Source organism: Phoca vitulina, unplaced genomic scaffold, assembly GCF_004348235.1.
Source record: "Phoca vitulina isolate PV1807 unplaced genomic scaffold, GSC_HSeal_1.0 scaffold35, whole genome shotgun sequence".
NCBI lineage: Eukaryota > Metazoa > Chordata > Mammalia > Carnivora > Phocidae > Phoca > Phoca vitulina.
In genome coordinates this window covers 10,065,623-10,092,584 of record NW_022589738.1, presented here as the reverse complement: position 1 = coordinate 10,092,584, position 26,962 = coordinate 10,065,623, and the positions used below count along the sequence as shown (strand labels likewise).

General features: G+C 40.0%; 2 pseudogenes; both read left to right on the top strand.

Annotated features, from left to right (window-relative positions):
- Positions 1–230: 230 nt before the first annotated feature.
- LOC116645959 lies at positions 231–706 on the top strand (annotated as a pseudogene).
- Positions 707–23,924: 23,218 nt separating this feature from the next.
- Positions 23,925–24,872, top strand: LOC116646008 (annotated as a pseudogene).
- The last annotated feature ends 2,090 nt before the right edge of the window (positions 24,873–26,962 follow it).

Sequence of the window (26,962 nt, the reverse complement as noted above, 5' to 3'; positions counted from 1 at the left end):
GGACCCTGGGATCATGACCTGAGCCAAAGGCAGATGCTTAACCGAATGAGCCACCTAGGCGTCCCCTACCATAAATTTTTAAAATACATTTTTACTTATTAAGTAATCTCTACCCCCAATGTGGGGCTTGAACTCATGACCCTGAGATCAAGAGTTGCATGCTCTTCTAACTGAGCCAGCCAGGCACCCCAGTAGTAGCATAATTTGAAATTGAAAACAATACCCCTTTCATGAAGATGGCACTGAAGGTGAAGAAGGAAGCCCTGGCCCCTCCCAAAGCCAAAACCAAAGCAAAGACTTTGAAGGCCAAGAAAGGGATGCTGAAAGGTGTCCACAGTCACAAAAACCAGAAGATCCGCACGTCACCTGTATTCCCACAGCCTGAGACCCTGCATCTCCAAAGGCAGCCCAAATATCCTTGAAAGTGCACCCCAAGGAGAAAAAAGCTTGACCACTATGCCATCATCAAGCCCCCCCACCCCCGACTACCAAGTCAGCCAAGGAGAAAATAGAAGACAACACACTTGTGTTCATTGTGGATGTCAAGACGAACAAGCACCAGATCACACAGACTGTGAAGCTCTATGACCCTGATGTGGCCAAGGTCAACATCCTTATCAGGCCTGATGGAGAGAAGAAGATATATGTTCAACTGGCTGCTGACTATGATGCTTTGGATGTTGCCAACAAAATTGGGATCATCTAAACTGAGACCAGCGGGCTAAATCTAAATTTTTTCACCACAAAAAAAAAATAGAAAAATAAAATGGAAAAATAAAATAAAATAAAATAAAAAAATAAAAATAACATCTTCTTTTTATTCTTCAGGGGACTACCATTTGTTCTTTTTCACTAGACCAAAAAAAAAAAAAAGAAAGATGTGCCCAAGTGGAAGACTTACCAGAGTCCCCTTCAGAGAATAAGCAGTGGTATTGCAGACTCAGCGTTCATGCTAAAGCCTGCTGCCAAACAAGCAGTGTTTCTTTCCTGCCCTCTCTTACTGCTCTCTCATAAAAACTGTGCAAAATTTAAAAGGACCAAAGGTTCTTACAATTCTTAGCACACTGTATTCCTCTCCCCATACATTCGCTCTCTTTAACGGCCTTTAAAATGTCTCTGTATCTCTAGCTTCCCTTTCTAAATGCTACAACATGAAACTTGAATGGTTTCCAAAGCGAGCCCTTAGCCTTGCCCTGCACACACTGGCCCGCTAGCCAGTGTAATTACAGCGGGGCCCGAGGCTGGCCTTTGTGACAGTCACACTTGAGCTCCGTCTCTCCATTGGTAAGCACACTGGAGACAGTAAAAGATGAGAAAATAAAGCTTTACTTGTCAAGTTGCAGAGAGGCAGAGTTCTCTTCCTTTATTAAAGGGACTTGTTTGGTAATTATGAAAATGAAACCCTGTAGTTCTAGGTTTTTATGGCCTTATCAAGTACCTCATGTGTAAGATGAGCTAACCATATCATCTGTTCTTCCCCCGAGAAGTGAGGGCAGGTCTCCCGAAGTGAGAGCAGACTGGCAGGAGCCTTCCTTTGTGGCAGGTGGAGGCAGTGGACTCGCTCCTCTTCTGTGAGGATCAGAGCTGCCAATATCTATGTCTACACATTCCCCCTAGATCCAGTGGGGCTTATTTGAGATAGATTTGAAGGATGCTTAAGAAACATTAGCCTAAAGCCTTAGAATACATGGTCTCCATCTCGGTGATTTTATCATTAAAAAGTTTTTGGAAGAGGGAGCACGTGAAAAAAACAGAGGCTAAATATACCAAATGTTCTCTGGGTCGTTCTAATATTTTCTTGTGAGAATAAATTAATGAATATGTGGATTATGGGTAACATACTGCTAAAAAACCCCTCTAGTCTTTTGAAAGCCACAAAAAAGGACCAAACGATCCACTTATTTCTTTCATTTAGCATTCATTGATCATCTGAAGCACAATGTCCAACGTGTGATCAGAAATACAAATGTTAAAAACAGCTTCTATATCATATGTTTAAGAAAGACACAGTCAATTGGAAACTGGCATATGTTTGTCATAGCAAATTCCAGATGCTAGTTTAATGTGCTAGTTAATTCCCTGGGATTATTTGATGTCAAGTACTTTTACATATTTGGCTCTTCACCACTTTATTCCCCATTATTCAGCTTATGTTATTTAAACCTGAAGAAAAAAAATCAAAATAAGTAAAGACATTATGTTCAGTAAGCACCTTGTAAGGATCATAGGCATCAGGAGAACTTGAGGCTTTATCTCTTCCCACAAGTGAGCTACAAACGGAACAATGAGGCAATTCCACACCTATGGAATTCAAATACTGTTTATCTGAAATATCCAACAAATGGAGGCTATGGTATTTTCTTGACTTGAAGTATTCACATGATTTCTTCCACTTTCCATCTGGCTTTGCATAAACAGACCCAACCCCAAATCTGAGAGAGACTTCTTTGTCCCAAAGCATGTCCTCGTGCTCATGGCTTCCACTGTGACTGTTGGAACTCCCAGGGGCTAGAATTGTTGACTGGGGCCATATCAATGAAGGCAGGTTGGCAAAGGGAAATAAACATGGTGGGAGAGTCAGTGAAGAGAATGTTGCTCTGCTGTAGGTTGGTTGAACTTAGACTTAATGGAGGGCTTGAGAAAGGAGGGATAATCCTCTGAGAATGTTAAATAAAACTTACCAGCCTGACTTCTGGTGAGATGAGGGGGTAAAGGATGGAATTTTTTTAAATGGCATCATACTTATGCTTCCAGCCAAGATCATTTAATAAAAACTAAAACAACAACAACAAACCAAAAAACAAACAAGTAAACGAAACCCTCCAACAAAACAAAAAACACCCAAACCCCCAAATTGGTCAAAATACATGAAAAACTAGTTTTCAAGGCATCATGCAATGAGACTGGGAAAAGAAACTGGTCATTGATGAGATGGATGGGGTAAATAGGATTAGAAAGTGGCAACAGATTTCAAGTGCTGGGAGATGGAATAGGTCACGCACTAGAAAACGAAGCACTTAGACAAGCCAAGACTGTAAAGACAGATGAAGGGTGGTGCTTTAGTTTGGGTTTTACTTTTTTATTTTTGCTTGTTTTGTATCTGTTTTCGCCTAGACACATGCTCCAAATTTAGAGGTAAGATGGAGAGGCCCTAAACACAGTGCAATTTATAGCCCAAAGATCAGGAAATCAGGACCAGGAAAGAGGAATTTTTTTAAAAATCATACACTGACCTGTGGCAGCTGTACTTTAAAGGGGGATAGGAGTTCTGCAAGGGAGTTCAAGTCAAAAGAGTTGAATGCTAAAACTAATGCATTTTCCCTAGAAAGTTGCTGAGCTGTATTTCATTTTATCTTATACCAGATCTTTATAACCCAAACTGCCTTGAAGGAGTGCAAATTGTCCACTGAGTTGAGGTAGTAAATAAGTCAAGCCTGAATCCCAGTACGTCTTCAATTTTTCATAGTAGAGTTGAAAAGCAGATGTCTAAGAAGTAGTTCTCATTTGTCTGTGGAGGATTTTCTTCTTAGCATTATCAGTGACCTCAGTAGGAAATAGATAATTTCACAAGCTAGTAAGTAACATTATTTAAATACACACACACACACACACACATACTCCTTTAGTTTTAGCATAAACACATAGGCACTCCCTCCTACTAAATGCTCTCCCATCTTTATGACTTTTGTTTGCTCATTTATAGCTGGGATTTTTGCCAAGCTTCTAGTGAAATAAGGCGTGTTTATGACTAAGACTTACTTTCACAGCTTCAAAAAACCTTTCAACTACATGCTTGAGGAACTTAACAAAATCTTCCTTCCCTAAAGTCACTATAATTCATGGAGATATCAATGTCAGGCGATTTGAACTTCTTGTGGTTGCCAAGAGTTACAATCAGTATTTTATAGTTAGGGGATCTATTAAAAACACCTTTAGCTCTCTCTGGAGTTTGCCTAAAGACTAACTCGATTTCTTTGACCTCCTTTCATACCGTTCATCTTATGGTATCATCCTGTGGGGTTTTATATTATTTCTCCCAATGGAAAATAGAAAAGATTTCCATAGAAAAGAGCCTGATATTTAAAATGTTGAATGCTAGTCATTTACATGGTTTGCAAATATTTTCTCCCGTTCTGTAGGTTGCCTTTTCAATTTGTTGATTGTTTCCTTTACTGTGCAGAAACTTTTTAGTTTGATGTAGTTCCGCTGTTCAGTTTTGCTTTTGTTACCTGGATTTTGGTGTCATATTCAAAATTTCATTGCTAAGATCAACATCAAAGAGATTTTCCCTTATGTTTTTTTCTAGGAGTTTTATGGTTTCAGGTCTTAAATTTAAGTCTTTAATACATTCTGAGTTGATTTTTGTATACAGTGTAAGGATCTAACTTCATTCTTTTGCATGTGGATATCCCATTTTTCCAACACCATTTATCAAAGAGATTATCTTTTCCCCATTGTGTATTCTTGGCACACTTGGCAAAGCAAATACTACATAATCTCACTTATATGTGGAATCTGAAAGTCAAACTCATAGAATCAGAGTAGAACAGTGGGTTGCTAGGGGCTGGGGGCTGGTGAGGAAAATGGAGTGATGTTGGTCAAAGAATACAAACTTTCAATTACAAGATGAATAAGTTCTGGGGATCTGATGTATAGCATGGTGCTTAGAGCTAATAATATATACTGTATATTTGAAATTCAGTAAGAGAGATCTTAAGTGTTTACACCACACATAAAAAATGGTAAGTACGTGAGATGATGGATATGTTAATTAGTTTGATTGTGGTGATTATTTCACAATGTATGGGGATATCAAACCATGTTTTATACCTTAAATATATATGTTTTATTTGTCAATTATATCTCACTAAAACTAGAATAAATTAAGTGTTCAGTGCTTCATAATGTTCCCATTCATTAATGAGAGCCAGGGTTGCAATGTCACTCATTATGCAATGTATTTGAATTTTAAAATTTGCTTCAACATGCACTGTCAAAACAATTTTGTTTTGATTTTGAACGCGTTACCAGAAGAATATTAATTCCTGGATGACTTAGCTCTAAGTTCAATTCCAGAACTTCTGGAAACACCCAACATGCTCTTATAACAGATTCTTTTTTTAAAGATTTATTAATTTATTTTGAGAGAGAGAGTGTACATGTGAGCATGAACAGGGGGAGAGAATCTTTCATGCAGACTCCCCACTGAGTGAGGAGCCTGAGGCGGGGCTCAATCCCACAACCCTGAGATCATGACCGGAGCCAAAATTAAGAGCTGGATGCTTAACCGATTGAGCCACCCAGGCGCCCCCTTCCAACAGATTCTAATAAAAAACACAAACATAAAGCTCCCGAAACCCTAAGCTTCAAACACCTGGAATTACAAGAAAAAATGGTAGTAAAACAAACACTACTATATTTCCATATGGCTTCTTTACCAGGCCTACAAACTCTTATTTTACAGCCTTAAGATCAGCCAGGACACTCTATTTCCTGATACTTATCATGTATTTTAAAATGCTTTTTTTGTAAAATTGATGATTAGTATAGAAAATTCAGAAAATCTAGAAAACGATAAACAAGTAAAATAACCTAGAGTTCTATACTTTACAGAGAATTTTATTTTTGTGTGTTTACTACAAATATTTTATATCTTTTTGTTTTTGCTATGTTATCATGACCATCTTTTCATATGCTTAAGCATTCTGTAAAATCAATTTTATTGTTTATATAATGTTTTATTGTATTCTAGCAATACATAATTTATTTAACTATCTCGCTATAGTTACGAATCTGTTTTTAACATTTTTAAATATTGTAATGTAGTGCATGTACTGCAACATAATTCTCTGATTCACAGCAGATATATGCTTTATTAATATATTTATCTTTTTAGTCATCTACTATCCTTGTCTTGGCTCACCAACAGTCTCCATCACACTCTCTTAGAAACAGTGATTAGTCAAGAGGTGTTATCATTACCTAAGTAGGTTAATCTAAGACATTTTCTGGGTTGATAGAGAGATGTTAGGAGAATAGGAGAAGAAATGCTCTTTTACCTCTGGAGTTGCTAAAGCAGAGAGGATGGGACTCTGCTGCTGTTGGGGGCCATGTTTTCTTCTTGCGAGGAAACCCATCTGAAGAATGAAGTCAAGTAAAATGATAGATGGAGTCCAGGACAGTCCTGGCATATTCTGGTTATTACTGCCTGACCTTGGGCCCTGGGGGGTATTGCAACTCTTCCTTCAATTTTGTGAACTTCCTTGGTATTCTTTCTAACTTTAGGAGCAGCCACATTTCCACTTTTTGCTTGAATTATTTAGGGTTGAGTAATCATCACTTAAAACTGAAAAAAAAAAACCTTATTTGGGCATCTCATGATTTTTTTTAAAGATTTTATTTTTAAGTAATCTCTACACTCAACGTGGGGCTCGAACTCACAACCCCGAGATCGAGAGTCACATGCTCTACTGACTGAGCCAGCCAAGTGCCCTTAATGATTTCCTTTTGAAGACTGCTTTTTAGGGGCAGAATTTATGGCTAAAAGAATAATAATATTTCAAAGTTCTTGATATATACTTCAAAACTGAATTCCAGAAAATTAACATCAGTATGTACTCCATTAGTAATGAATGTATGCCACAGACAGGTTTCTGAAAAATCCCCATATGATAATGCATCTGTGGGTTTGAGGCTGTTTATAACTCTGAATCTTCATTTTATTTATTTCATCAATAATTACAGATCAGCTGCAATAGTGTGCCAGGAATTGTCCAAAATTAGAGTATGAAGATGAAGAATACAAAAGCCTAACTTAAAGGAGCTCATGTCCAGTGGGGGAAGAAGAAGACTTCCCATCCGGATATAGCATGAGGTGATCCATGATATAATAAAATAACATGCTTGAGAAGTGAGCAACCAGGAGGCTATCAGCACCCAGCCTGGCTCTGCAGGAGTGATAAAAGGTATAGAATCTTAAGAGTATTTCTAAATAAGAAGTGTGGAGTAGACGTAGCCATAGTAAAGATCTGAGCAAGCCTCAGAATCCCTAACAGAGTTGAAGGAAGGTATTTCTCTTGCAAAGCAGTCAGTAAAATCACCACACAAAATCAGTTGTATTTCTATACACTAAAATATCTGAAAAAAAAATAAAGAAAACAATCTTAACTATAATAGCATCAAAAACAGTAAAATACATAGGAACAAAGTTAACCAAGGATGTAAAAAAAATCCATACACTGAAAATAAGACACTGAGGAAAGAGATTTAAAAAGATACAAATAAATGGAAAGATAGCCCATGTTCATGATTCAGAAAATTAATATTGTTAAAATGTTCATATTACCTACAGTCATCTACAGATTCAGGGTAATCCCTAACAAAATTCCAAAGGCATTTTTCACAGAAATAGAGGAACAATCCTAATATTCCTATGAAACTACAAAAGACCCTGAATAGCCAGAGCAGTCTTGAGAAAGAACAAAGCTGGATACACTGAACTTCCTGATTTCAAAATATATTACAAAGCTATAGTAATCAAAACAGTGTGGTACTGGCATAAAAAATAGACATGGACTGGGGCGTCTGGCTGGCTCAGTGGGTAAAGTGTCTGATTTCAGCTCAGGTCATGGTCTTGGGGTCCTGGGATCCAGCCCTGAATTGGGCTCTACACTCAGGGGGGAGTCTGCTTGTCCCTCTCTCTCTGCCCCTCCCCCCTACTCAGGCTCGCTCTCTCTCTGTCTCCCTCTTTCTCTCAAGTGAAATAAATAAAATCTTAAAAAAAAAATAGAAACAAGGGTGCCTGGGTAGCTCAGTCATTAAGCATTTGCCTTCAGCTCGGGTCATGATCCCAGGTCCTGGGATCGAGCCTGGCATCGGGCTCCCTGCTCCATGGGAAGCCTGCTTCTCCCTCTCCCACTCACCCTGCTTGTGTTCCCTCTCTTGCTGTGTCTCTTTCTGCCAAATAAATAAATGAAATCTTAAAAAAAAATAGACACAGACTAATGTAACAGAATTGAGAGCCTGGAAATAAACATTTGCAAATATGGTCAGCTAATATTTGACAAAGAAGCCAAGAATACTCAATGGGAAAAGGACAGTCTTTTCAATTAATGGTGCTGGGAAAACTGGATATTCACACGTAGTAGAATGAAATTGGACCCATATCTTATACCAGTCACAAAAATTAACTTGAAACGGAATAAAGACTTAAATACAAGACTTGAAACCATAAAACTTCAAGAAGTGAACATAGGGAAAAAGATCCTTGACACTGGTCTTGGCAATGACTTTTTGGATCTGACACAAAAAGTACCAGCAACAAAAGCAAAAACAAACAAGTGGGACCATGTCAAACCAAAAAGCTTCTGCACAGCAAATGAAACAATAGACAAAATGAAAATGGAACCCATGGAATGGAATACTTACAAACCATGTATTAGATAAAGGGTTAAAATACAAGAAACTCCTACAACTTAAAAGGAAAAGCAAAAACAAAACAAAGAACAACAACAAAAAAACACCCAATCTGACTAAAAATGCACAGGGAATCTGAATAGTTATTTTTCCAAAGAAGATATTCAAATGGCCAAGAGGTACATAAAAAGATGCTTAACATCTTTGTAGATATTCCCCTGAAGAATCACGAGATTTAGAAATGGTGGCGTGGCATGTTCCAGTATAAGGGGCAACGACTCTCCTCTTTCCCTCTTAATTGTCCATGGTTCCAAACAGATAACAGAGAGCATTCAAAAGCTCAAGTGGTACCCCAAGAGAACATGCACATTAGTTGAGAGAGAACTTGCTGGCAGATTTGGAGATGTCAAAGCTAGTCCAATGGAATGAAGCAACAAAGGGTGCAGTTTGGACTTGCTTTGGGATTCAGTTGAGTTTGTGAATTTCTCCTTGATGGCAAGGTGAGAGGAAACGAACTTAAAGACCAGACTCCTAAGTTCTAGCACTTTAGATGCCAGCAGGGGACCAACAGAGAACAAGATGGAGAAACAAATGCTGCCTCCCCACCAGTGACACAGTAGCATTTGTGTAAGCCAGGAGGGTCAAACATCAATCCCAAAGAGTTGGAGTCCAAATCCTGAATTTGACTTAAAGCTTAAATGACTGAGAAATCACCAAAGCAACTAGGCTTATCTGGAGATGATGGTAAGATCCTATTAATAATAATGTCACCATTATTACATCAGAGAGCACAAGGGAGTGGGGTAGAGTACGCTGCGATAGAAATCAATTTGTGGAAAGACAATAAAAGTTACATTTTGTCACCTAATGCCGAAGTTTGTGGTCTATCAAATTTACATCACTAAGTTTTCTTTAACCAAGTCTACTCTAAATAGAATATTGGATAGATGACTTTCTAGATTTTCATGTACTATTATAAATACCTACACAGCACTATAAAAAAATTAAAGATTTCAGGGACGCCTGGGTGGCTCAGACGGTTAAGCGTCTGCCTTCAGCTCAGGTCATGATCCCAGGGTTCTGGAATCGAGTCCCGCATCGGGCTCCCTGCTCAGTGGAGAGTCTGCTTCTCCCTCTCCCTGTGCCTGCCGCTCTCCTTGCTTGTGTTCTCTCTCTTTCTCTATGTCAAATAAATAAATAAAATCTTAAAAAAAAAAATTAAAGATTTTATATATTTTACTAGCTGGAAAAATGTTATGGGTAAAATCTAAATTATGCTTTTTGGGAGTCAAATGATCAATATTCCTTGCTAATCTTCAATATCAAAAAATAAATGGATCACTTGAAGTAATACAGGAATAGGACTTGTTCCTGTTTGTAATATAAACCCCTTCCAATGGTTACTTATGACTACTTGTTCACTCTTTAAGGCAAATCAAGTTACTCCGGGAGACATAACCACAACCCCCCTTGGATCCTACCTTCTGGTCCTTGGTCTTTTTCATAGCAAGCCAACTCAGGACAGGGTCAGTTCTGCCCTCCAGTTTATGCCCTTCCAGGTTATGCACAGCCATTATACCCCTTTCCCTGCTTACTGGTAATTTTTTTCTCCTTTAGCAAAAAGTAGGTTTTCTTCTGGAAAATATCCTGGAGACCTTGGTTTTTAAAGTTTAACGGCTCTTACAAGAACTTGTGATTTAGAACAACAACAACAACAAAACAGCTTCCTAAACCAGCTACATGTTATGCACAATATTAGAACTTGTCCTAGTATTTCAGACAACTATAGAGGAGGAGATAGCCTGTGTTCACTAAAATGATGGGTTCATTGAAAAGGTTTTACACCAATTTGCAAGGGACAAAAGATGCCTTTATTTTGATTTGCTTTTTCATTCTTGTTAAATAAAACTCGAAATAACTCACAAAATATTCATGGTCGCTGCACTCCTTTAAGAAAGGGGTAGTCTGTTAACAATATTTCCATAGATATATGAATAAGCAAAGGCAATTTATAAAGAAAAATGTGTACTATTGTAATAATAATTACTGTTATCATTCATACTACCCTATCACATAATTCTCAATTTAAGTATTTAAGTACATTTCCAGATAAATTTTACACTGCTGTAAGAAAGAAGAAACCTTTATCATGCATCTTAATTTTATCTGGGATACCTACCAAAGGTCTTTTCACATAGTGGGGCTTTCATATACACGTACTGTAGATATATACATGTATATATTCTAAATACGTCATATATGTAAAATATATACACATATATCTCATACACATATCTAATATTTTCATATTTGGTGTGATTCTTATTTTAATAGACTTTTTTTTTTCACTAGGGAGAGAAAGCCAAATAAAAAGATTTAAAATCTTAGAGACCCACGTTAGACTTTGAAACATTAATGATACTACGAATTCCTAAAAGGTGTGCTAACCAAACCCGACCAAACGGGTGAGAGCAGAACAGCGGACTGGAGTTGGCAGGAGAGCCCCCCAGTGTGGGCCAGTCCGGTGACATAAGGACACTAGAGCAGGTGTCCTGATGTCTTGTGAAAATTCTCCCCGGGGCAGGATGCAAATCCCTCCCTTTCCATATTCTGAAGCCGTAAATGGGGCGCACCCACCGTAACTGCAGACTTGCCCAGTATTCCTTCACCACGCGGCTGACCCAGACCCTGAAGCTGTGCCATGGGGCGCTCTTCGGCCCGGACAGGCATGATTTGCCCGGATGCGCAAAGGTGCAGGGGCGAAGCCCGGAAGGCCCCCGCACGAATTCCGCAGGCAGGGCCCTAACTAGGTTGCCTGTTGGACCTGCCAACCGAAATCAGCGCGTGAGACGTGCAAGCAGCTGTCTGGCGAGAGCCTGGGACGCCGGCTTCACCGCTGCCCTTATCAAGGATGACTGGGTTTTAATGCCGTGGAAGTAATTCCAGAGGGAAAGATGGGACTGTGGCAACTTGTCTGTTTCCAAGATTAGACTTCGAGACCCGACCGAAAGGCTCGAGCTGGGCCGAGTCCCCCGAGGCTCTGTGCCACGGCCTGTGGAGAGCGACCCTGGCCCGCTGTGTGCGCGTTTGCACATTCTCAGTTGTGGTTGTCAACCTGTCATCCTCAGCTGTAATTACCTCTTTTCTGGCTTATTTTCTAATCAGCATCACATGCTGCGTAAATCTACTCGCTCGTGCACATCCTCCACCGACCTCTTGGTGACTCCAACACCCAGGATGCTCAACACCCTCAGAGCGCCCGACTGCATTCTCAATGCTTTTGAAGCGGGTTCTCCTGGTTGCCTTTCCCTTCCCTCCTTCCTTCTCATTCCCATGGCTTCATCTATGCAAATAGGGTCCGCCTAAGGCCTAAAACTGCATTGCACTGCACACACTCTGGCCCCTTCAGGATCAAAAGTGAATTATCTTTGCCTTAATTTCCCCCTTTGGTAAGAGGTAGGAGGATTACTATAGGGAAGCCAGGCCGGACAATAAACCAAATTCTTCCACATTTCACATTTTTAAAAAATTGATTACTAAATGCATATTACTAATCACATCGTTTCGTGTATGCAAAAGAAACCGAGAGAGAGAGAATCAAGATGTTATCCACTGCTAATTACAGATTAGAGGATTAAGTTGGAAAGAATCTCACTGTAGGAAAATGGTAAAGGGGAAAAAACCCCACAAATCAAGAAGCCTAATATTGTTACTATTCAACAGAGACAACAAATAAAGAAAACAGAGTTTAAGCCTTTCTTCAAAGGATTGTAGAAGCAATTTGATGGATTATTACAATCCAATTAGCTGGTCTTTTTTTTTTTTTTTTTTTTTTAACAATCAGAAGTTCAAACTCTACCATCAGTACATTTCTAAAACAAAAGAACTCAGGGAATGGCAGAATCTCCCCAACAAAGACAGAAAAGAAAAGGGGCTCAATAATTTTATAGCAATGGGTTCCTTACCATGAAATTCTTGATTTCGGTCCCAGTTGTGCTACCTTTTGCGGACTATCCTCTAGTCCCTCATAATATCATAAGCTTTACACCTGAGCCATCTAGACAGGGGCACTTTCCCAATATGACTCTGAAACCTTATTAGTCATGTTAAATTAATCTTAGCCTACAAAGTAGAATACATGTTCTTGTGCCTCAGAAATGTATTTGTTCATTTTTTGGTGTTTCGAGGAATAAATTATATCACTGCATAAGGCAACATAACAATTCTATGCCTCATTGTGCTCATTATACTGATTGAACTTGTCCGCCAAGAGAGAGGTTTTGAAAGTTAACAGCTTCAAATCTCCAAACCCAGTGAATTGATACTATCTATCAAACAAACATGGTGTGGCCTGGAGAAGTGACAAGAAAAAATCTGTGCCTTTTGCTGAAAATAAATAGCATTTAAATGTCTGTAAGTCTCCATCATTAAGGAATAAAATGATTCTTTCTTTAATTTAAACAGTTTTGGGGTGTCTCGGTGGCTCAGTCATTGAGCGTCTGCCTTCGGCTCAGGTCATGATCCCAGGGTCCTGGGATCGAGCCCCGCATCGGGCTCCCTGCTCCGCGGGAAGCCTGCTTCTCCGTCTCCCATTCCCCCTGCTTGTGTTCCCTCTCTCACTGTGTCTGTCTCTGTCAAATAAATAAATAAAATCTTAAAAAAAAATTAAGAGTTTTAAGTGGGATAGTAGAAAATAAAATTTTCTTACCATTTTTAAAATTATATTGGCATACCTCATGATTTACTTGATTCATGTCCTATAACATATAATGTAGGTAGCCTGTCTAAAACTTCCACTATTCTTCAGTCAGTATGGAAATATAACTAATCATGAATATTTACAAAAGTGGGAGTAATATTTCTTTAGGTGAGTTATGATCAGCTCAGTTTTGTGGGGAAAGAAGCAGAAACCCTGAAAGCTAATGTGATGTTATTTTTTTCTGCTAATGCAGATGAATCTGCCCCTAATAAAAGGCAGAGGTTTATTGCAAAATGCAGTTACAGATAATAGTTGATTGTGATGTAAATGATACAATTTTATCTCATTGGGAAAGCAAAGGTAATTGAAATCTTTAGATCATTTCCACATTTTAAGTATTCATTTATACTTTTTTCCAGATGAAATATTTTGCTATATCTATCGTGTTGTAACTTTGGAATCTAAATATAGTGATAAAAGAGCGACTTGGATTTAATTTTTAGAGTTGACAGATCATTCAATCATTCATTCCAAAACTATCATGGAGCATCTTCTATATGCCACATGGGGTTAGAACTGTAAGACATTCACAACTGGAGCCCCAATGGAGGTTACAGCTTAGCGGTTTTGAGTTTGCACTATTTCTCTATTTTTCCAAGTCCGACAGTCATCCTAATCTCCTTTGACTAATAGCTGCCTTCATACTAAAGGTGTGACCTGTGGCTGTGGTACAGAATTTTCCCTTTGAGAGGAGATCTCACAGGGTGGGGAGCGAACTTGCCAGTGTTGCCAGCATCTCTACCCCCAGGAACAGTGATGGAGCAGATCAACTGGGCAACTTGGAATCAAAATACCGTAGTTTGGGCTTCATTTTCTCTTTAAGTTGGTTGGCACATCAAGAGGAGCTGCTAACCTTCTAAGAACAACCAAAATTCCTGTTATCTTCCTTCATTCCCTCTCCTTCCATGCCAGTGACCTCCCAGAGGACTCTGCGGCATGGCTGAGTAAGAATATGCTTCAGAGGTGAGAAGACAGAAGTACCGTTTTCTGTTTGTTCTACTTTGGACGTACTATGTAGCATTCTGTTTGTCTTTTCTGGTTTTAATGAGGTGTAACTGGCACACAAGAAACTCATGTGTTTAAAGCAGTTTGAGAAGTTTTGGCACACTTGTCTATCTGTAAAAGCACATCACAGTCCCGGTAATGAACAAATCAACCTAAAAAATGCTTCATGCCCCTCTGTTACTTGGCATTCTAAGCCCCAGGTTTCTCAATTGTAAAACCAGCATGAACATATCAACCTCATAATGTTTTAGTAACAATTTACAAAATTCACAGGAGCACACTAGGTAGCAGGAGATGGGGTTGTGTTAGATCCTTACCCCCACTTTGCATTTAGGGAACATGCAGGAATCATCAAGTTCAGACTGACTGTATCATTTTATGCTTCTCGTCATCTTCCCTCTGATAAGTCAAATCTGTTCTCATGCTTAAAACCAGAAACAAAAGATTCCTGTGTAAGCTCCACATGGGTTTGCTGAGCTGTCTGTGGAGGACAGAACTGGGCATTTTGAACTATCCAGGGAGTGGATGGTAACTATGGACACAATCCCTAGTTCTGGCTGACCGCTAAGCCAAAGTCTGTATGTGAATGTGGAAGGGAAGAGTATATGAAGGGCAGTGATGTTACTACCTGAAGAGAGTGTGATCTTTCATCAACAGCTGACACCAGGGGACGGAGATTCACACAATTCTGTCAACAAGGATGAACAAGGTGATACAGAGGGACCCTTAGCTCCCGGGAGAAAGCTGAGCTTACCTGAGTCCACGTGGAATCAGTCAGTACTTACTTCTGTAGATGTTTAAATGAATATGGTTGAGACATGATACTTCTTTGAGAATAGTTTGTTTTCATGTACCTGTGTAGGGAAAAAAAAAGGGGGAAGAATTGGAAGGGGAGCAGAATCTGCCACCCTAAAATATCCCTTTTGGGCATAAAGATTATTTTAGGCTGATTATTATTTTTTTAAGATTTTATTTATTTATTTGAAAGAGAAAGAGAGAGACGGAGAGAATGAGCAGGACAGAAGGAGAGGGACAAGCGGACTCCCTGCGGACAAGGAGCCCGATTCAGGGCTCTATCCCCGGCCCCCAGGATCATGACCTGAGCTGAAGGCAGACACTTAACCGACTCAGCCACCCAGGTGTCCCTAGTCTGATTATTTTTAAGAAACAGCAGACATAGCAAAAGCTCTGAAAACCTAGTAGAAGTTACCCTCTTGCAAGAGACATTTACAAGAGAAACCTGCAATTGTAAGGGCATCTCCCTCTCTGTACCAGGAAGGGAAGGACCACTCAAACTCCAGGAACTTCTATCAATGGAGAAGGCAGGGATCTAAATCCCTATAACAACCTTACCCTTGATGACTGTACTTTTCCTGATAGCCTCCCATAACGGACTCCCTACAGCCAACATCTTTTGTCTTTAGCTGGAGATGGTATTTAAGGTGGTGGCTTGGCCCATTTCAGGGAGTTATTCAGTTTTCCTGGGTCTCTCCCATGCATACAGGAGGTATTAAACTTCTGTTTTTTCTCTTGTTAATCTGTCGTTTTATTACTGTGTTTGTGTGTGTGTGTGTGTGTGTGTGTGTGTGTGTGTGTGCGCATATGCGCGCGCACGTGCGTGCAGGGTCTCAGCCAAGAACCTAGAAGGATAGAGGTAAAATTGTTTTGCCTTTCCCACAAAACTGTCTTAAGGAACCCACTTGCTTGTGAGAAAAGGAAACAGAAACCGGAGCGACGGTCGCCTGCATGCGAACTGCAGCCTCCGAGAGGGAAACCCGGTGCGCCGGGGTCACGCCGGTGAACTGCAACCCCCTGGGGTGGAAACCCCAAGCGGCGGAGTCGCGCGCACGCGAATTGGGAGCGGCTGGCGGTTTTAGAAGCACAGAGGGCAGAGACGTGCCCCGACCTGGAGGCAGGACTGGGAGCGCTGCAGAGGGGCGCACAACCCAGGACGCTGCAGTTTATAGCAGCACGGACAGAAACGGAGACAGTGTGGCCTGGAGAGCTCACTGAAGAACAGACTGGGATCTCTCTGCTCTGAGGCAGAGGGTTGGAAACGGTCTCTTCTGCTCTGACTCGCGGAAGAGACGCGGAAAGCCGCCAGGGAAAGGCGCCAGAGAACAAAAGCCCCAAAACCTGATTCCCACTGAGCCCATCCCCCGCCATAGGGGCGCAGGGCAACTCCGCCCAAACAGGGTTGCCTGAGTAACAGTGCGGCAGGCCCCTCCTGCAGAAGACAGGCTGGGAAAACAAGAGGCCAGCAACCCTAAGGTCCCAAGAAAACAGGTGCATCTTACTTGGGTTCTGGTCAATAATTTGGACTCTATACATTCCCTCAAACACCCATCCACAGAATGACTAGGAGGAGGAGCCCCCAAAACAGAAAAGACTCAGAGATTATGACTTATGCTGCAGATTTACAAATGGATGCAGATATTACCAAGATGTCAGAGATGGAATTCAGGCTAGCAATTGTGAAGACAATGGCTAGAATGGAGAAATCAATTAATGGCAACATAGAGTCTCTAAGGGCAGAAATAAAAGGGGAATTGGCAGAACTTAAAAATGCTATCAATGAGATCCAATCCAATCTAGACAATCTAACAGCTAGGGTAACTGAGACAGAAGAGAGAATAAGCGATCTGGAAGACAGCATAATAGATAAAAAGGGAAAAGAGGAGGCCAGGGAAAAACAACTCAGAATCCATGAAAATAAATCAGAGAAATAAGTGACACCATGAAGCGTTCCAATGTCAGAATAATTGGAATCTCGGAGGGAGTGGAGAGAGAGAGAGGGCTAGAAGATGTATTTGAGCAAATCGTAGCTGAGAACTTCCCTAATCTGGGGAATGAAACAAACATTCGCATCCTAGAGGCAGAGAGAACCCCTCCTAAGATCAAGGAAAACAGGCCAACACCCCGGCATGTAATAGTAAAACTTGCAAATCTTAGAACCAAGGAAACCATCTTAAGGGCAGTTAGGGGGAAGAGATTCCTTACGTACCGAGGGAGGAACATCAGAATAACGTCAGACCTATCCACAAAGACCTGGCAAGCCAGAAAGGCCTGGCAAGACATATTCAGGGTACTAAATGAGAAGAACATGCAGCCAAGAATACTTTATCCGGCAAGGCTTTCATTTAGAATGGATGGAGAGATGCAGAGCTTCCACGACCGGCAGAAGTTGAAAGAATATGTGACCACTAAGCCGGCCCTGCAAGAAATATTAAGGGGGGTTCTATAAAAGGAGAAAGACCCCAAGAGTGATCTACAACAGAAATTTACAGGGACAATCTATAAAAACAACATCTTCACAGGCAACATGATGACAATTAATTCATATCTTTCAATAATCACTCTCCACGTGAATGGCTAAATGCTCCCATAAAACGGCACAGGGTTGCAGATTGGATAAAAAGACAGGACCCATCCATATGCTGTCTACAAGAGACTCATTTTGAACCTAAAGATACATCCAGACTGAAAGTGAAGGGATGGAGATCTATCTTCCATGCCAGCAGACCTCAAAAGAAAGCTGGGGTAGCAATTCTTACATCAGACAAATTAGATTTTAAACTAAAGTCTGTAAGTAGAGACACAGAAGGACACTATATCATTCTTAAAGGGTCTATCCAACAAGAAGATCTAACAATTGTAAATATCTATGCCCCCAACATGGGAGCAGCCATCTACATAAGCCAACTGTTAACCAAAATAAAGAGTCATATTGATAACAATACGTTAATTGTAGGAGACCTCAATACTCCACTCTCAGCAATGGACAGATCATCTAAGCAGAAAATCAACAAGGAAACAAGAGCTTTGAATGATACATTGGACCAGATGGACCTCATAGATATTTACAGAACATTCCACCCTAAAACAACAGAATACTCATTCTTCTCGAGCGCACATGGAACTTTCTCCAGAATAGACCATATACTGGGTCACAAATCAGGTCTCAACCGATACCAAAAGATTGAGATTATTCCCTGCATATTCTCAGACCACAATGCTCTAAAACTGGAACTCAATCACAAGAAAAAATTTGGCAGAAATTCAAACACTTGGAAGCTAAAGACCACTCTGCTCAAGAATGTTTGGGTCAACCAGGAAACCAGAGAACTTAAACAATTCATGGAAATCAATGAGAACGAAAACACATCAGTCCAAAACCTATGGGATACTGCAAAGGCGGTCCTAAGGGGGAAATACATAGCCATCCAAACCTCACTCAAAAAAATAGAAAAATCCCGAATTCACCAACTAACTCTACACCTTAAAGAACTAGAGAAAAAGCAACAAACGATGCCTAAGCCACGCATTAGAAGAGAAATAATTAAAATTAGAGCAGAAATCAATGAATTAGAAACCAGAAACACAGTAGATCAGATCAACGAAACTAGAAGTTGGTTCTTTGAAAGAATTAATAAGATCGATAAACCACTGGCCAGACTTATCCAAAAGAAGAGAGTAAGGACCCAAATTAATAAAATTATGAATGAAAGGGGAGAGATCATGACGAACACCAAGGAAATAGAAAGAATTATTAGAAATTATTATCAACAACTATATGCCAATAAACTGAGCAATCTGGATGAAATGGAGGCTTTCCCGGAAACCTATAAGCTGCCAAGACTGAAACAGGAAGAAATTGACAAACTGAATAGGCCAATAACCAGTAACGAGATTGAAGCAGTGATCAAAAACCTCCCAGAAAACAAGAGTGCAGGGCCTGATGGATTCCCTGGGGAATTCTACCAAACATTCAAAGAAGAAATAATACCTATTCGACTGAAGCTGTTTCAAAAAATAGAAACAGAAGGACAACTTCCAGACTCATTCTATGAGGCCAGCATTACCTTAATCCCCAAACCAGGCAAAGACCCCATCAAAAGGAGAATTTCAGACCAATATCCCTGATGAATATGGATTCCAAAATCCTCAACAAAATCCTAGCTAATAGGATCCAACCATACATTAAAAGGATCATCCACCACGACTAAGTGGGATTTATTCCCGGGATGCAAGGGTGGTTCAACATTCGCCAATCAATCAATGTGATAGAACACATTAATAAGAGGAGGAAGAAGAACCATATGTTCCTCTCAATTGATGCAGAAAAAGCATTTGACAAAATACAACATCCTTTCCTGATTAAAACTCTCCAGAGTATAGGGATAGAGGGAACATTCCTCAAGTTCACAAAATCCATCTATGAAAAACCCACAGCGAATATCATCCTCAATGGGGAAAAGCTGAGAGCCTTTCCCTTAAGATCAGGAACACATCAAGGATGCCCACTCTTGCCACTATTGTTCAACATAGTACTAGAAGTCCTAGCAACAGCAATCAGACAACAAAAAGGAATAAAAGGTATTCAAATTGGCAAAGAAGAAGTCAAACTCTCTCTTTTCGCAGACGACATGATACTTTATGTGGAAAACCCAAAAGACTCCACCCCCAAATTACTAGAACTCATCCAGCAATTCAGTAATGTGGCAGGATACAAAATCAATGCACAGAAATCAGTTGCTTTCTTATACACTAACAACACAACTGTAGAAAGAGAAATTAGGGAAACGATTCCATTTACTATAGCACCAAAAACCATAAGATACCTCAGAATAAACCTAACCAAAGAGGTAAAGGATCTATACTCTAGGAACTACAAAACACTCATGAAAGAAATTGAAGAAGACACAAGAAGATGGAAAAATATTCCATGCTCATGGATCGGAAGAATAAACATCGTTAAAATGTCTATGCTACCCAGAGCAATCTATACCTTCAATGCCATCCTGATCAAAATTCCAATGACATTTTTCAAAGTGCTGGAACAAACAATCCTGAAATTTGTGTGGAATCAGAAAAGACCCCGAATCGCCAAGGAGATGTTGAAAAAGAAAAACAAAGCTGGGGGCATCACTCTGCCTAATTTCAAGCTATATTACAAAGCAGTGATCACCAAGACAGCATGGTACTGGCACAAAAACAGACATATAGACCAATGGAACAGAATAGAGAGCCCAGATATGGACCCTCAACTCTATGGTCAAATAATCTTTGACAAAGCAGGAAAAAACATGCAATGAAAAAAAGACAGTCTCTTCAATAAATGGTGCTGGGAAAATTGGACAGCTATATACAGAAGAATGAAACTCGATCATTCTCTAACACCATACAAAAGATAAACTCAAAATGGATGAAAGACCTCAATGTGAGACAGGAATCCATCAAAATCATAGACGAGAACATAGGCAGTAACCTCTTCAACATCAGCCACAGCAACTTCTTTCAAGATACATCTCCAAAAGCTAGTGAAACAAAAGCAAAAATGAACTTTTGGGACTTCATCAAGATAAAAAGCTTCTGCACAGCAAAGGAAACAGTCAACAAAACAAAGAGGCAACCCACAGAATGGGAGAAGATATTTGCAAATGACACTACAGATAAAGGGCTGGTATCCAAGATCTATAAAGAACTTCTCAAACTCCACACCCAAAAAACAAATAATCAAGTCAAAAAGTGGGCAGAAGAGATGAACAGACACTTCTCTGAAGAAGACATACAAATGGCTAACAGACACATGAAAAAATGTTCATCATCATTAGCCATCAGGGAAATCCAAATCAAAACCACACTGAGATACCACCTTACACCAGTTAGAATGGCAAAAATGGACAGGGCAAGAAAAAACAAATGTTGGAGAGGTTGTGGAGAAAGGGGAACCCTCTTACACTGTTGGTGGGAATGCAAATTGGTACAGCCACTTTGGAAAACAGTGTGGAGGTTCCTCAAAAATTTAAAAATAGAGCTACCCTATGACGCAGCAATTGCACTCCTGGGTATTTACCCCAAAGACACAGATGTAGTGAAAAGAAGGGCCATATGCACCCCAATGTTCATAGCGGCAATGTCCGCAATAGCCAAACAGTGGAAAGAGCTGAGATGCCCTTCAACAGATGAATGGATAAAGAAGATGTGGTCCATATATACAATGGAATATTACTCAGCCATCAGAAAAGATGAATACCCAACTTTTACATCAACATGGATGGGACTGGAGGAGATTATGCTAAGTGAAATAAGTCAAGCAGAGAAAGTCAATTATCATATGGTTTCACTTATTTGTGGAACATAAGGAATAACATGGAGGACATTAGGAGAAGGAAGGGAAGAATGGGCGGGGGGAATTGGAGGGAGAGATGAACCATGAGAGACTATGGACTCTGAGAAACAAACAGGGTTTTAGAGGGGAGGGGGGAGGGGGTATTGGTTAGCCCGGTAATGGGTATTAAGGAGGGCACGTACTGCATGGAGCACTGGGTGTTATATGAAAACAATGGATCGTGGATCACTACATCCAAAACTAATGATGTATTGTATGGTGACTAACATAACATAATAAAATTAAAAACTACAAAAAAAAAATACCACCAAAAAGAATGAAATACTTAGGAATAAACTTAATCAGATAGGCTAAAGATTTATATACTGAAAAGTACCAAAAATTCTGAAAGAAATTGAAGACGACTTAAATGAATGGGAAGATATTCTATGCCCATGGATTCGAAGATGTATACTGTTGAGATGACAATAGTACCCAAAGAGATCTACAGATTCAATGGTGTCCTTACTGACATCCCCATGATGTTTTTACAAAAACAGAAAAACCCATTCTAAAATGTATATGCAATTTCAAAGGAACATGAATAGCCAAAACAATGCTGAAAAGAAAAAATTTGAAGAACTTAGACTTCCTACTTACAAAACTTAACAAAAAGCTATAGTAATCAAATTAGTATGATACCGTTAGCAAGCCCTTTTGGTTGACTATAGACCCCAACAGTTATTTCTTACCACAGTTTCTTGAGGTGTTGACAATGACTGGAACATTCCAACCACCGGACCAGAAAAGCCCTGATAGCAATGGAATGCCTAGGTCACACCCCACATGTCACCTTCCCTGCCCATGATCACCACTGAACACATACTGACCCTCATCCATGATCATGCACTCTCCACCTGCTCTCTTGCACGTTCCCCCCAAATCCCTGTCTATAAAACTCTAGGTGTCCATCTTGTGGGTAGAGAGGTAGGTTGTTAAGGCTTGAGCCTGCCACCTTCCCTAGCTGTCGGCACCCAAAATAAATTTCTCCCTTTCTTTTTTCCAAACTCTTATCTCTTGAGTTATCGGCTTCTCTTGTGATGAGTTTATTTGAGTTTGTTAGGCAACAGTGTCCAGCCTTCTCAGGATTTCCCGGGATGGAGTAGTTGGCCGCAGCAGTGCACCAGGGCTTACTGGTTCATTTCCTGAGTTCACAGCTGTAATACATCGTTCAGTAACAGTACTGGCATAAAAACAGACATATATATCAATGGAATAGAAAACCCAGAAATAAACCTTCTCATATATGGTCAAATGATTTTTGACAAGGCTGCTAAGACCATTAAATGGGGAAAAGACAATCTTTTAACAAAATGTTGCTGGGAAAACTGGATATTGACATCCAAAAAAAAAAAAAAGTGGGACTCTTATCTTACATCATATATAAAAATGGACTCAAAATGGGTCATAACAGCTAAAACTATAAAACTCTTAGAAGAAAATTTTATGATGCAGGATTTGGTAGAGATTTGCCTGGGTATGACAAAGCACAGGTTTAAAAAAAAAAATAAATTGGACCCAATCAAAATGAACAACTATTATTGTATAGCAAAGGACAGTCTCAAAAGAGTGAAAAGTCATAAAATGGGAGAAAGTATTTGCAAACCATATATCTGATAAGGAATTAATATCTAGAATATAAAAAGAATTCCTACAAGTCAAAAACAAACAAAAAAAAACCGCCTAAATAAAAGCCTGATGAAGGATTTATTTTTTATTTTTTGAAGATTTTATTTATTTATTTGACAGAGAGAGAGAGTGAAAGGGAGAGCACACAAGCAGGGAGAGCGGCAGGCAGAGGGAGAAGGAGAAGCAGGGTCCCCATTGAGCAAGGAGCCCAATGCAGGGCTTGATCCTAGGACCCTGGGATCATGACTTGAGCTGAATGCAGATGCTGAAGCCACCCAGGCACCCCACTGATGAAGGATTTAAACAGACATTTTTCCAAAGAAGATATACAAAGGGCCAATGTGCAGGTGAAAACATGCTCAATAAACATCGGTAGTCATCAGGGAAATGCAAATCAAAACCACAATGAGATACCACTTCACATCCATTTGGATGGCTATTATACAAAAATAAAAAAAAAAGGAAAACTTCAAATGTTGGTGAGATTGTAGAGAAATTAGAAGCCTTGGGCATTGCCGGTGGGACTGTAAAATGATGCAACCACTGTAGAATACAATTTGGCAGCTCCTCAAGGTAAAATAAAAACTTTCTTTTTTTTAAAGATTTTATTTATTTACTTGACAGAGAGCGAGCGAGCACAAGCAGGGGGAGCGGCAGGCAGAGGGAGAGGGAGAGGGAGAAGGAGAAGCAGGATCCCCACTAAGCAGGATCCCCACTAAGCAGGAAGCCTTATGTGGGGCTCGATTCCAGGACCCTGGGATCATGACCTGGGCCGAAGGCAGACACTTAACCAACTGAGCCACCCACGTGTCCCTAAAATAAAAACATTTAAAAAAAATTTTATGATCTTTTGAAAAACAGTTAAAAATAATAATAGCAACAGTGTATTTGACTATGTATGCATATATACACACACACTATTATGTAAGCTTATATATAGGTGAAATGAAATGGCTCCAATTATACAAGGAACTGGAGGGAGGAATTAAGAATATTTCATTTTCCTTCCCATCTTGCAAGGTGGCAGGTGAGAAAGTTGAGAAGTCAGATACCAAGGAGAATAAACCTGAAGCCAAGAAGGCTGACACTGGTGCCAAGGTTAAGAAGGGCAACCTCAAGGCTAAAACGCCAAGAAAGAGCAGCCCCACTGCAGCCAAAACCCAGTCCTAGTCAGAGAGATTAGATATTCCCAATCAGCTATGTATTCCAGAAAGGCTATGTACAAGAGGAAGTATTCAGCTGCTCAATCCAGGATTAATCCAGTTCTTGCTACTGTCACAAAGCCAGTTGGTGGTGACAAGAACAGTGGAACCTGAGTGGTTAAACTTCACAAAATGCCTGGGTTTTATCCTACTCAAGATGTGCCTTGAAAGCTGTTGAATGACAGTAAAAAAACAAAAAAACAAAAAACAAAAAAACAAAACGTTCAGTTAGCATGTGAGGAAACTGGAAATGGCATCACTCCTGGCACCATTCTGATCATCCTCACTGGGCACCACAGAGGCAAGAGGGCAGTCTTCCTGAAGCAGCTGAGCAGTGGTTTGCTACTTGTGACCAGACCTCTGGCCCTCAATCGAGTTCCTCTGTGTGGAACACAACACAAATTTGTCATTGCCACCTCCATCAAAATTATATCAGGGGTGTGAAAATCCCCAAACTTCTCACTGATGTTTCTCACTTCAAGAAGAAGATGCATAAACCCAGACACCAGGAAAGTGAGATCTTTGACACAGAGAAAGAGAAATAAGAGATTACGGAGCAGTGCGAAGTTGATCAGAAATATGTGGACTCGCAAATCCTACCAAAAATCAAAGCTGTTCCTCAGCTCCAGGGCTACCTTGCTCTGTGTTTTCTCTCACAAATGGAGTTTACCCTTACAAATTGGTGTTCTAAATGTCTTACAAGGAACCTAATGAAATAAGTGATCCATTATTTAGAAAGAATTTTTTTTCTTTTTAAAGATTTATTTTAGAGAGAGGGTGTGAGCATGCATGCATGGGGGGAGAGGCAGAGGGAGAGAATCCCAAGCAGACTCTCCACTGAGCATGGAGTCCAACGTGGGGCTTGATGCGGGGCTCGATCTCACAACCCATGAGATCATGACCTAAGCCAAAACCAAGAGTCGACATTTAACTAACTAGCCACCCAGGCGCTCCAAGAATATTTTGTCTTTGTAAGGTACTTGTACTACATGTGAAGCAGGATAGTGTTACTTGAAAATATACCTGTATTAATTGTAAATATATATTACAAACTCTAGGGCAACAGCTAAAGACCGTAAAAAAGTATAATCTACCTGTTAAGAAAGAAGAGAAGATGGAATCACATAAAACACTCAATTAAAATCACAAAAAGCAGAAAAAAGTGGAAGACAAAAAGAAGCCAATAAATAGAAACAGTGACATGATAGATATTAATCCAACTATACACCAATTAAGACAGAGACTGTCAGAGTGGATCAAAAAATAAGACCTAGCTATATGTTGTCTATAAGAAAACCACTTTTTTTTTTTTAAGACTTTATTGTATTTATTTGTTAGAGAGAGAGAGAGCACAAGCAGGGGGAGCAGCAGAGGGAGACGGAGAAGCAGACTCCCCACTGAGGAAGGAGCCCGATGCGGGACTCAATACCAGGACCCTGGGATCATGACCTGAGCTGAAGGCAGATGCTTTAACCGACTGAGCCACCCAGGCGTCCTAAGAAAACCACTTTAAATGTTAAGACACATATAGGTTAAAAGCAAAGGGATGGAAAAAACAATCCAATTAAAAAGTGGACAGAGGACCTGGACAGACATTTTTCCCCAAAGAAGACATACAGATGGTCAGCAGATATATGAAAAGATGCTCAGCATCACTAATCAAATAGTGAAATATGAATCAAAACCACAACAAGGGGGGGCACCTGGGTGGCTCAGTGGGTTAAGCGTCTGCCTTCGGCTCAGGTCATGATCCCGGGGTCCTGGAATCAAGTCCCATATTGGGCTCCCTGCTCAGCGGGGAGCCTGCTTCTCCCTCTCCCTGCCCCTCTGCCTGCTTGTGCTCACTCTCTCTGTCAAATAAATAAATAAAATCTTAAAATAAAAAACCCGCAATGAGGGATCACCTCAAACCTGTTAGAATGGTTATCAACAAAAAGAAAAGAAATAACAAGTGTTGCCAGGAATATGGAGAAAAGAGAACCATTGAGCACTGTTGGTAGGAATGTAAATTGGTACGGCCACTATGGAAAAGAGTATGGAGGTTCTTCAAAAAATTAAAAATAGAACTACCATATATTCTAGCAATTCCACTTCTGGGTATTTATCTGAGGAAACGAAAACACAATTTGAAAAGATCAATGCACCCACATGTTCATTACAACATTACTTACAATAGCCAAGATACAGAAACAACCTTAGTGTCCATGAGTGGATGAATGGATAAAGCATATGTGATATGTATGTACGTGTGTGTGTGTGTGTGTGTGTGTAATGGAATATTATTCAGCCATTAAAAGAGAATAAAATCTTGCCATTTGCAAAGACATGGATGAGCTAGAGAGTATAATGCTAAGTGAAATAAATCAGTCAGAGAAAGACAAATACCACATGATTTCACAATCTGCCAAAACTCACATTGTTGTTAGAAAAAATCTGGATGCTGAATAACTTTTTTACTCTCAGGAAAGCAGTCCACATAAGTTGAAAGCAATACGAATTTACTATAACCTCAACACATAAAAGAGGTAGTGCTCGAGCAGCAATGATAGGAGAGTTTTATTTATTCAGAGTGATTTTCTTCTATTAACAATAGAACTTATGTTGTGAATACTCCATTTATGTGGTGTTCCCTATTATTAGAAAAGCTCCTGGTTCATCAACTCTTCTATGAGGACAGAAGCTGGGATCAAATCTTTACTATCTGGTAGATTTCAGAACCCCAAATGCCAGTGGAATGAGTTTAGCCTGCAGTGTTATATGTCACCATTTCAGTGCAGGGGA